The 13,200-nt window shown below is 38.8% G+C and overlaps 1 protein-coding gene across 13 annotated transcripts in view; it reads right to left on the bottom strand.

Moving 5' to 3' along the window:
- LOC135796282 (splicing regulator muscleblind) overlaps positions 1-13,200 on the bottom strand; it is a 116,986-nt gene that overhangs the window by 84,550 nt on the left and 19,236 nt on the right. For 2 of the 13 annotated variants that reach the window (XM_065308220.1, XM_065308223.1), the window contains exon 1: positions 460-900. The exons of 1 other annotated variant lie outside the window; for it this stretch is intronic. The gene's annotated coding sequence lies outside the window, so the exon portion shown is untranslated. Of the gene's footprint in view, positions 1-459; positions 903-13,200 lie in introns of those variants that run through there. 10 more of the 13 variants (XM_065308222.1, XM_065308218.1, XR_010549301.1 and 7 more) reach the window with 9 other exon arrangements.

The raw sequence follows: 13,200 nt of genomic DNA, 5'->3' as shown, positions 1-13,200 counted from the left end.
AAAATAAAATAAAATATTGCGCTTGCAGCGTGCAGTAATAAATAATAATCAAATGTTAGTCGTGTACTATCACCCTCCTTTATTTGTCTTTCGCTTTGCGCTATCAGTTTGCGTTCTGGGCGAGGAAGCGATAATTTTTTGATAAAAAACACTGTCACAACTTGTTCCCAGCCTCAAAATCAAGCCGTCACACTTTCGCACACACATATTTGTTTGTGTAGTAATATTTTTCAAAATCGCTGTTTGCACTCTGTGTGCGTTTCGAAGCAATAAATATCCTACGTTAACATATACGCAGATGATGAATAAAAAAATGATAGGAAAATAATCCATAACGTACGTGTGCGTGTACGCTCGACACGATGAAACATGTTCGGCACACAAATCAGAAACAAACGGCACACAAAATAAACAAAAAAGAAGAGAATAACAATTTTTGCACATTGAGTGCGCACTCACTTCGTATAGATTGTTGGAGATATAGTAAACTTCCCAAGGAACTTAACACAAACGTCGTGATCCTCTCGCACACAAAGTTTTTTTTTTTAAGTTCAAAAGATTTCCTGCGCTCTCTCGCAAAGAACCAACAAAACGCAGCGGCGACGCGCTTGTTTTCGTTTCGGTTTGCCGACGCACTACTAGTGATATTCGGCGTCGCTTATCAAGATAGCCAATCAGGTGGTTGGTTATTCCTCGTTGTAGCACACCGCGAATGTAACGATGGTGCGTGTTGGAAACACAACAACGACACACGGGGCTGGTAGCGCACACGACCAAAGAGTGTGGTGCACACGCCTCGGTACAGAGACACTGACTGATTTCGAAAAGCGGGCAAGCTAAGCGGTCTGGCGGTAGGCGAGGGACTGACGACGGAATTCGCGCACCGGCGGCTGGCTGGCGGTGCTGCGCGGCGTGCAGTTCGAGCGCGTTCGCGTCTCGACCGAGCGCGAGCGAGCGCGACGCCGCGCGACCGCGCACCGCGAGGCGCGCGCGTTTCTTCCCTCCCTATCACACTCACCTAAAAACTATATCTAACAGCTCACTCGCACTCATATAGTAAAGTATGGCTGGTAGTCGAGTCGAATATTCGTTCGCGGCGCGCTGCGAGTCAAGCGCGCGCTCGCTTCTTCGCATAACTTCAACTTTAGCCCATTCTCTTCGACTCCGCGCTGCGCGCCGTACTTCATTTCACTTGCAAGTCGCGACATATGAGTTTTCTCTCCGCACAAAATCTTACATCAACGAATTCCAGCCGGAATTTTCGCATGAAATTCCGCGAGAAAAAAAAATTAATTTTTCAAAATGCAAATTTGGACAAGATAAAAACCCACAGGCGAGACACGTAAGCAAACACAGTCGCTGCACACGGTTACAGCCAGCCAGCCAGAGATTAATCACCATTATCACATTTTGTTTGTTTGTTTATTTATAAAATTTAATTAGAGATAAAAATTGCATAATGCCTGTTGCCGTGCAACTCGTATTTTTGTTTTGCACTTGTTGCGGATCACTTTTAATTGCATTTATCAATAAATTCGCATTTATTTTCGTCGCTAATTAAATGAGGCGCTTATTTTTAATACACGGACGATAAGTGCATGATTCTGCATAATGCTTGCGCAATTAACATTTCAATCATGTAATTGCGACGAAATTAAATCTTCATTACCGCTCAATTAATATTTATTTTTGAGGTGAAAAAAAGCATCGCAGCGAATGAATACACACCATGTTCTCGTTATGCAACATTGTGACTACATTCTCTTGCAGTGGCTGCTAAAGTTGGCGGCGCGAATCTATTAATACGCGACGATTTAGCATCTTCTTCGCGCGATCCATCCTATTTACCAGAAACGCTCGCATAGCAAAGCAAACACTAGATCACAGCTCACAGCGCGGCTGCATTCTGGCGGCGTGTACATGTCTTGTACGCGTAAGATGCTAACAATCGCATTAATTTATCGAATGGAAAGATGACGCATGAAACACACAGCTCAGTGACAATCAATCTTCGCGGATAATGCGCGCGCGAGGCGCACGATTTGGAAAGTAGTCGCGCGCGTCGATAACTCATTACAAATCGTTACAAACGCGACGAGTTCTCGTTAGAGATGACATTGTTGCGATTGATTGTGATTGCGGTGCCATTTTCAGAAACAGTAAGATTATATATTTATAACTTGAGATATAAAATACAACAGAATTTTAATTTTTGATTAAATCATGGATAAATATTGATAAAAAAGTATTTAAACAATAAAACACGGATTAATTACTCTTAATTAAATATAAATTGACTACAAAAGACTTTTTTAATGCAAAAGTTTGTATATTTTCACTCAGGACTAACGAAAAATAAAAAATAACCAAATATTGGGATTTTACGCGGATTGCCATCTGTTTAATCTTTGTAAGCTGATTATAAACTCAATTACACTTGTAAAAATGCCGGTAAATATTTCCTGAAGTCTAAATATGAATTCCGCGTCGCTCAGTTGTATTCACTTGTGTTATGTTTAAATGATTTTGTTGTAACGCAACGTGCACCCCAACAAATTAGCTGATAAATCGTGCTTAAGTTATAGAAATTTGCATTGCAATTTTTAGGGATGTTGGGATCATAATTACAACAATATTTCAAATGTTACCATCGATGTCATGTCTTTGAAAAAATATTCGAGCACATAATTGCTAGAAATTAAAATATTTTTGTCGTTACACAGAAAAACTGTACTGCTATAACGAGAAAATTAATATAAATCAATCAAATTGTACAAATTTCATCATTATAACTTTCTTTTCTCAAAAATTAAATATTGACTTCATGACCAATACCAAATGAAACGGTAGGAATTTCCAATTTTCCCATGAAAATGAAATTTTTGTTCTTACAAATTGCGGCGTAAACGTAACTAAAGAACATATTGTTTTACGCTGTTCTCTGTACGCGCCATTGTGACTGATAATGGCAACACAAACGGAAGCCAAGTCATGCCCTGCACAAGCACAATTCGGCGAAAATTGATTGTTTTCACAATGTGATGCCAGCGCAAAGCGATATGAGCGCCGAGTGACGCCTCCGGTGCGGTTGTTGCGCGCGTGTTTTGTGTTTGCGCAAGTTGTGTTTTACCAGCTTGAAGCTCGGGTGCTGGCGCGATAAGCCTCCTGGGGTCTACCATCAAGCAAGTGGTCGGAAAAGGCCGATAAGATAAAATTAAAATATAACGCATTTTTATTGCGCATACAGAATGCACACGAACATAAATACAACTCAATATATTCATTAATCCACAGGAAACCAACAAAAAAACAAAAAATAAAAGTTAAAAATTAAATTTTGATTTACACCATTTCTCCATTGATCTCATTACGCCTAATTGTTTATACTTACGCGTAGATAAAGGTGCGTATTATAATGAGGATTAAATCGAACGTTACCCTGGATTGAATCAGGTCTGAGCTGATATTATATTGTCCTACGGCGACGCCGCGGGATAGCGATAGCTATAGAGCTCTATGCGAGAGAGCTGTGCGCGCAGAGAGGAATATAGGAATATAACTTGTTGCGTCTCGCTGCTCCGCACTGCTGCTGGAGCAAAGCACGAGGCAATTACAATGAATGAGTGTACGAAGGCGTACCTACAACCTACAACGTACGCGTCCAAACAAACACAAACTTTTTCGCATTCGCATTCGACGTTTTCACCAACAACAACAACAACAAAAAACGTGGCAAATTGCGGACGAAACATGCAGAGAATAAATGAAAAACGCAACAATAATTCAAAACCAAGCCATTTCCCAGCTAAATAAAAGGGTTGAGAAGAGGACGCGTAGCGGATGGTTACATTTCAACGCCGTTTCAGTGGGTGTCGCTTTTGTTTTCCCCGCTGGTATTTTTTGCAGTCGGGTATTACCCGCTTCCCATTACGATAATAATGCCACAAGTGGAATAAAGCCGCGTCGTCGTCGACAACAATGCCGCGGACAAATTCACCAAAACTTCCACACGGGACAAAACTCGCGATTCTAAAGATTAACGAACGAATATAGCGGCGAGCCAACTAAAACACACGCACTCTCCTCCTCTCTCGGCGGGGGAAAAGTTGTGAAAACCCACGGAAAGCTCGATTGAACGGCGAAAGCTTTCGCATTCACGCCGTGGCGACGAGATAGCTCCCAACTACTAACCAACTCTTTCCAAGGCGCTGCGCGCTTTTGTTTGAGTTTTACTTAAAACTAGCGTGTGTGTTTACCAACAGCACACATCTCCACCAAAGGAGAAGAAAGTTTCACACACGAAACGCGGAGGAAAACTTTTATTTTTATTTTTTTTAAAAAGTCTAAACTGAATTAGACAGAAACGTGTCTTTTTTGAGCGAGTTTGCAAGGAGTGAGTAACGATATAACATTAGGAAAAGGGTCTCAAAAGAAGCAGAGAAGAAGAGAAGAAAAGTGGCCACCAGCTGGTCCACGCAGCATCCCCCTCGTGGTCAACGGCGTCAACACACATCGAGGGGGATGCCAAGCAACTTGATTGTCCAGTATCATTCAACACATCGTGTTAATGCACCCTTCAAAATCGAAATTTGAATAAAAATAGAAAAGTAGAAATTCACCCGGAGATAAAATTAATAGAAAGGGATAAGAAATAAAAAAATTAAAACCTTGACATTGAATTTTTCCTTTTTTCAAAACTTGTTCTATAGATACGGGTATGTAGATGATTAAATTCAAATTTCATGAGAATATTCCGAATTGAAAAAGATCAAAAGCCAAGACGTATCGAAGACTTAAAAGTAGCTCCCAAGTTGCAATTGGCGGCGGTTTCCACCTACTTTTGAAAGTACTCCTCGCATCACATGAATACCTCTCGAAATTCACATCTCAACTATTCAAACATAGCTAATATTCGCAATTAAATCGCTTATAACTGCTCATTGGCACGCCGTCTAAACGATGCTTCATTTAAATCTCGCAATTTAACAAGCCATTAGACATTAAAGCCCATTCGAGCGGCGGTCATTCAATTAGTTTTTACCACCGCTGCGCTGCAAACATATGTGCACACATACAGCTCGGTTAATTGTTGCTTGGGAATAATTGCTGTCGTTTCGAAAAGGTTTTATGTCCAGTCGAAAAAGAAAAATCATCCCTCAGCACGTGTAATTAACGTGCTAGAGCTCTAAAATGACGCGAAATTGAAAATATACAAAAAATCCTCCTTCTACTTCTCGTGTTGCTTGTGCTCGTGGCGAGTGAATTTTCTACGTCGTAAATATACGCGCATTCTAGACCCGGTGCGTTCATTAAACATTTCTTGCATCGTTTACGTTTCAAGTTTCGAAGCACGCCGCGTTTTTCTGAGACAATGCGCATTGGATGTGGATAATTGCGCGCGGCAGCCATCGATAAATGCCAATTGATTTATGGACCGTTATTGAAATGAGCAAATTTTATGAATACGTAATGGACGTAATAGCGCGTCCGTTCGCGAGCATAATGGACGAGTTAAAGAGCACGCTCATACGCGCACCGCGCCATACGCGAGAGAAGAGCGCAGCGCGCGAATTCGGGCGAGGCGTTTTCATTCTTGGCTGCTTCATGAATTTCATCAAGGCGCATTACTTCACATGCGCATTCATTGATGAATTAACATGACGTTTGTACTCCCAAACGACACCATTCAACGCAGACGACGCGGAAATTCAGATTTAATGTGTTTTTCAAGCAAAAATAATCAAAATGTTAATTATTATTATCTTAAATCACAATATTGTATGTATTGTATGAAAATCTTGTTTTATTTTATTTACAACAACGTGATTCTAAGATTTAAGAAACTCTGGCGCCGCCACTAATCCTCAAGTTAACGACGCTTTAATACCAACATCGCACCAGCAAGCACACCAGAACGCCAAGTAGCTTTGCTGTACAACATTATTTATTTATTGCCGATATCCAATAGGCCATTGTTATAACGATAAATAACTTTATGGATTCGCGCAGTTGAGCAGCGAACGACTTGCAGAGGCTGGGCACAAAAATGACGCTTTGCACTCGCGCACCGGTTGAGTAGAGCGTTATAATTCATTGTTTTATACCGGGAATTATTATATATGCGGCAATAAAGGCGCTACACGTAAAACGCGTAAAGTCAATCGATTTGTTGATATATATCATCAGCGAAATACAATAGCAATTGTTTTTTTGGACGAAAAAAGTTCAGAAAGGAATTTCATCCGGAACTATTGAAAAAAGTAAATTATACATTTAGTGTAAAAAACAATGAGTTGAAAATTGTGTTTTCGACTCGTAGAATGTAAAAAATTCGGAGATTTTGTGGTAAAATATGTTTTTTTCTTCAGTAAAGTATTTTTCATACCGCAATTTGGAAAACAGCTCCATCCTATGACTAAAACCCGTGGCTAAAGTACTTTAGTCACGGCCTAGGGCCGCCTGTATTTAATGTACCATTTTTTGTGTCTCAAAACCGTGAAAAAACTGTCATTTTATAGGTGGAAGTAGCAAAAATATTTATCTTCAGTCGCAAAATGATATTTCTTGTAAAAATTTTGGGTAAAAAATGTTTTCTCCGCAGTAAAGTGTTTTTCACACCACGATGTGGAAAACAATGTTTTTAAAATGGGGGATGATTACAAAGATTACATATCTAAAGTGGAAAACAATGAATTACACATAGAAACGTGCTATTTGTATAAAAACGAAGGTTTATAAGATCACCCATTGTTTAATTATTGGCGTCAATGTGTCACCGTGAATACCACCGCATGCAACCATTTTAATGTCGTAATTCAGCGCTGGTGATAAATCCAGCACGGCATGTTTTTATAAACACCATAAACGCCGCGCAGTAGTAATGCTGCATTTTGTCGCATCATCCGGTAGAAAACGAGTTATTTTTATGTGAAATCCGAAAGTGTTTTAATGTCATTTAATGTCATCTCAAGCGCGCGCTCACAACACGAAAACGCCGCGAATTGTGCGACCAAACACTACTCACTCATCACATATACTCCTCTACGGTTTTATATTTACAACATTTACAGATGTGATGTTCTCTGCGTGCATTTGTTTCATATTTGTTCAATGTTTGCCATTTTTAGGCAAAACCGGCGATTGCATCAATCACGATGCGCTTTATAACTTCACAACCGTAAGAAAATGTCATGCTAGTTCATAAATCAAGATGAGTCTTGAGTCTTAACCAGGCCGAGCCGTATGCGCGCGCGTTCGATGTCTTTCCAATTTTTTTTCTCCATTTTATAGAGAGAAACAAGCTGTAAACGGTACGGCGCACGCCTAATTAATGCAAACTACCAACGATTTCATTGATTTGCATGTTTATAAGGCGATGAGGCAACGGCTGCAAGCGGGTTTAATTTTAATATTGCCTTTACTGCTCTGTAAGGCTCGTTTTTTTTATATTTAATGCGCGCTGCATGAAGTTATAAAATTCTTCATTTCGCGCGCTTTCACCTTTAATTTTGCATGTTCCGAACGGGATTATCAATCAGACCTGAAAGCATCAATCAAGACACACATAATTACTTGTTCAAAGTATAAACAGCGCAAGAGACGCAATGATGTTTTCAATATAAACATTTCGAATATAAATTCACCATTCAGCGTGCGGGGAAAAAGAACACAAGGCGATTGAATCACAATTTTCGTCGTCGGCAGCGTGAAAATGCGCACGACAATCGCGGAGACGGAATTACGTGTATGTCTCGAGACGAAACACGAGTTAAACGAACAGGACGCGCGATTCGACGCCTTCGTAAGCGCGATTGAAGAGTAAATGTTATTTTCCTATGATAATATTTGTCTAACCTACTTTCGGGCGATGAAACACCAGCGTGCGAGTGCCTAGACACTGCCTGTTTTTCGTTCATTGTGCGTCCAGCATAACACACAAAGAATCCGATCGCATTTGGCACGAAAAGCACACGTCTTCGCAAAGGCGACACAAACGAAATGATACGGAAGGGCGCGCGCAGGCGAGCGAAAAACAAAACGAATATTACCAACCGAGAATATAAAGAACCCGCTCGGGTAGCACAACGTTCAGGTAATAAGTTTTTCATTAAGCGGCGCTTTTTGTACGCGTGTGCGCGCCTGCTTAATAAAGTAGGATTTACTACTTTACTGTCCTGGCTGGCGCTTTTTGTTCACGCCACCCGAGCTTGCGGAGAATATACAACACGATATAGCTACTGGGGAATTTGTTTTTAGAGCCGTGCGAGATTAGAGCAAAGTGCAAACTGCAAATATTCCAATTAATATAACAACGCGAAATGCGCCAAAATGATTCGTAACGAGCACCAAAACAAAAATGTTTATTCCCCACGGTAAGTATGGGCCGTGATAAAATAGCAAATCGTTCGATTTCTTTGTCTGCGACGCTCGCTCGGCTTTAAATCGCTTTTGCGATTATATAAACACAATGCGTTCGTGTTTCATGTTTGGCGAACATGATTCGATTTAATATAAACATATTGCCGTGCGCATATCCACTTAATGTCTCACATTTAGTTTACAAAGAGACTAGCAGCACGCCAATATTTTGCGCGGTGAGTGATTGTGGCGAAAAACGCTGACGTAATTCTACTTTCTGACACTCTAGTTGTGTAGTCGATATGCTGGTATGTGTGTTACTCACCTGCAAACAAATAAAACGCAATTAATTACAATCAACGACGGCAAACAGCCCAGAGTGAATAATAGATAGGAGACAACAATAAAACGGCAAGATAAATACAGATAATGACTTCAAAAAGGAAAAGCGCTTACCCGCTGCTCGCTGCTTGAACGCGAACATCATCGTCGGGTGCTGGTAGAATAAATATAAATAATAAAAGAACCAGTCGACGGTGCAGCGCGCCAACTTCTTATCTGTTTTCCAAAGTATTTATAAACAGCAAAGCACAATGAAAACAATACCGGCGTGTGTGCGCGCGCGAAGAAAACCCAAAGGACTTGGGAAGATGAAGAGCACCGACTCGCGAAATATTCCGCGCAAGGATAAGCGCAGACAACGCAGAAACTAGCAGGACATATCTTGTCTGCTGCTGCGCTTCTATCGTTAAAAGTTTGCAAATGGAATTATCGACGAGTGCAGCAAACCGGAAAATCTAACTTAAATCTTTTAATATGAAAATCTCAACAATACGCAAACGAAAATTTTTGTGTAACGACGAAAAATATTTTCATTTCTAGCTATTATGAGCTAGAATATTTTTTTCAAAGACATGACATCGATGGTAACATCCCTACTAATATTATAAATGCGAAAGTCCTGATGTTTGTTACACTTTCACGCAAAAACTACTTAACCGATCATCATGAAAATTTCTACACATATTCTTAGTGGTCCCCGAATGGTTATAAGCTACTTTTTATTTAATAAATAAAATTATTTTTTAAATAAAATAAAGAAAATGTTTAGCCAATAATACCTCTGCATCTGGTTATATGACTACTTTAACGCCATCTAGCATTCCAGCAATGAAGCTCAAACCTAAGTACTATAGTACCATCACACTGTATTATCACAGTGTATTACCGACAGCTACGTCAACATCAAATCCAATTGACTACACTATGGAGACTGTACACTATACTTCCATAGACTATACTTTCAGCCATTTTAAACTTCCCGCCATTCTACTTCATTTTTACTTCTTCTGTGACTACAGACTCGTACGGAAGCAACTTCATTATTTTAGACATTCGCGAGCGAAGCCGCGGGTTAAGGCTAGTTTGAAATATTGTTGTAATTATGATCTCAACATCTCTACAAATTGCAATGCAAATTTCTATAACTTAAACACAATTTTTCAGCTAATTTGTTGGGGTGCACGTTGCGTTACAACAAAATCATTTGAACATAACACAAGTGAATACAACTGAGTGACGCGGAATTCATATTTAGACTTCAACAAATATTTACCGGCATTTTTACAAGAGAAATTGAATTTATAACCAGTATACAAAAAATTAAACATATGCTAATCGTGTAAAATCTCAATATTTTTTTATTTTTTTCTTAAATCTTCTAACCCTTGTTATAAAAAGGCAAAATTGTAATTTAAAGCTAAATTTAAATGATATTTCATAATACTATTATTGAATTAAAACTAAAACGTGTTTCCCTGACGCGTTGTGTCGCAGTCCAGCGCGATAATGATGATAATCGACACGATTAAAACGCAGTGCAAAATCCCGTCGCTTATTTTGATATACAGATTTATAAACGGACAGCCGGCCGCGCGCGCACAATACTAGTTGATGATTAATTGACTCCAAACTCGTTACATTGAATTAATCACGCTTTAATTATCGAAATTTTCAATTATTTCCCGCGGCGCATATTTTACGCCTGGCGTGCATTTTTAGTGCGGCGTGCAAAACTCATAATTGAATTCGCATTTTATCGCTATTACCTATTTTTTCGCGCATTATTTCATTTCATTTCGCGGAATATACATACATTCATCAATTGTGATTGTGCGTAAATGTAATCTGGTAATCCGAAATTGGACGTCCTCTGATATCGTCTATTGTTACAGGCGAGCATCGCAGCAAACACACAACACACAAAACACAGCCATTAAATCCTATTGCGTGTATAAATATTGAATTTGATTGTATTTATTCAGACGTTCTAACTGAATATTTAATTACTTAATGCTTTTATCTTCTGGCTTCTTTGTAGCCAAGCACACACAGAGCAGCGCGCAAGCATATTGCTTTCAACTCGTTCGCTTTTCGTAATGTGTGGCATCATGAGCGCATGTTTTATGATAAGGTTAACTCGGCTGTAAAACCAAATGAATTAGTTGCCGTTCTTCGGTGCGGTTTTTTACTCGTGTGTGTGTGTATGTGAGCGCAGGTGAATTGTAGTAGCACAGAAAGGTACCAGTCGTAAATCGACGACGCACACCAAACTCCCGACTTTAACGCAACTCCAATTGCCGGGATTCGCTGCTGTGGCAAGGAAACCGAAATTCGCTGTAAGCATAACTTGTAATTTGCAACTGCTAAAGACTAAACCTATGCTATAGGCGATTTTAAACAAAATATTACCAATTTTCTGCCCTAGGGCAACAAAAAATAATATTTTATAATAAAAAAAAAACTGTTTTCAATTTAATAAAAAAATAAAATTTAATTAAAAACTATTAGTATTCGATTAGTAAATATTTTTATTGACTCCACCAATAAAAACATACCGAACAATAAATATTGCCTGAAAAAATTTAATTTATTTGCTTCGTTTAGCGCACAAAAAGCAAAACAATCACAAGAGTAATTTAGGCCAGTAAATGGTAAATCAATAATTAACCATCGACATGCAGTACACTCGCCAAAACTTTCGAAATCACGAAAACGGCACAATGTCTTATTAATTAATTACAAATCGGGACGATAATACACTTACGCGTTCACATGCCACCGTACTTACATTTCACATGCTAATTAATGCAAGCAAAGTGTTACTATCATTAAAGATCGATGTCAATTTAGCTCCGGCGAACAACACTTTACGATCATGTACAGTATCACAACTTTGTGCATGGTACATTGGTACATCTTCGCGCACAGCGACTGCGAGTGTAAAGGTAATTAATTGCAATCGGTTCAATGTCGCGTAATTATGATGCGAAAATCATCGACTGGCTTCGCTTGAATATCTAGCATTAGTGGCGAAGCACTACGCGTGATTAAGACTCGTCGTCGCCGGCGAATTTCACATCGAATCGCAGTTCGATTTATGCTAATGTGAACCAGTGGAATACATTCCGCGAGAGATAAACTAATGTCAAATTGCACAAGCCTGCAGCACGAATGCAAATGTTAGCTACAACATCAACGCGAAAATAAAAAAAAAGTGCGCAATGTTTGGTTTTAATTTTCGAGAAATGTTTGAAACCAAATCGAAACAAAAACACAAATAAACGAAAATGCAACGCAATAAATTTAAAAATCCAATATGTAAGCAATAATGTCAATATCAAAACAGCATTATGCTCGATGGCAGAGCGTGCATGCCGTGCGCAATTGCATTGCCGTGGAGAGAGAGCAAACTCGAATTCAACTCGCATCGCACATAAATTTAATTAATCGAAAATCGCTGTTTTATATTCGCATCCGCACACTTGATACACGCCAATAAAATTTATCAAAATAAGTGAATAGTACAAACCACACCAGAAAATATCAAAAAATAATTTCAGGTTTTTCCAAAGAAAATTTTGCAAAAAAAATCAATTTTTCAAAAAAAAGTTTTACCTGTAAATGTAATTGCGATTAAAAAAAAAACTATGCAATTGGAGTGCAATGCAGTCATGTTCAATATGAACAGATTTTCGCATTTCGCGCACGATGGCACAAACTACAGCATTAAACGTCCCTGCACGACGGCGCACACATGGTGGGCGCGTAGTTGTATTAATAATCCAATTAAAATTGATTTGGGCGAAACAAGTGTAGCGCAAATGGACCTCAAATACAATATACAATGATGACTACCGCAATTCCACCGTGTTTCGTTCCATTTTTTCAATTAAAAAAATATCTCTCGGTTTAAATAAATTAAATAATAAATAACATCTCATTATATTACGTTAATTAATTTAAATATTAGCGTGGGCGTAAATTACGATTGGCTTGTCGAAGCGCAAAGGCAATTAATTACCGCACTTAATTAAATTGGTCATTTTTAATCTTCTCTGCGCGTGAATAAAATCAATATGATATTACTAGCTTTAACTCGCGGCTTCGCTCGCGAATATCTAAAATAATGAAGTTGCTTCCATGCGCGTCTGTAGTCACAGAAGAAGTAACAATGAAGTAGAATGGCGGGAAGTTTAAAATGGCTGAAAGTATAGTCTATGGAAGTATAGTGTACAGTCTCCATAGTGTAGTCAATTGGATTTGATGTTGACGTAGCTGTCGGTAATACAGTGTGATAATACAGTGTGATGGTACTATAGTACTTAGGTTTGAGCTTCATTGCTGGAATGCTAGATGGCGTTAAAGTAGTCAAATAGCCAGATGCAGAGGTATTATTGGCTAAACAATTTCTTTATTTTATTTATAAAATTATTTTTTTTATTAAATAAAAAGTAGCCTATAACCATTCGGGGACCACTAAGAATATGTGTACAAATTTTC

The sequence above is a fragment of the Atheta coriaria genome, unplaced genomic scaffold, assembly GCF_025399875.1.
Source record: "Atheta coriaria isolate IRGN ID8LTWV9N9 unplaced genomic scaffold, Caltech_Dcor_3.1 hic_scaffold_7_pilon, whole genome shotgun sequence".
NCBI lineage: Eukaryota > Metazoa > Arthropoda > Insecta > Coleoptera > Staphylinidae > Dalotia > Dalotia coriaria.
Note: the sequence above shows the minus strand (reverse complement) of the source record. Positions and strands in the feature narration are given on the sequence as shown.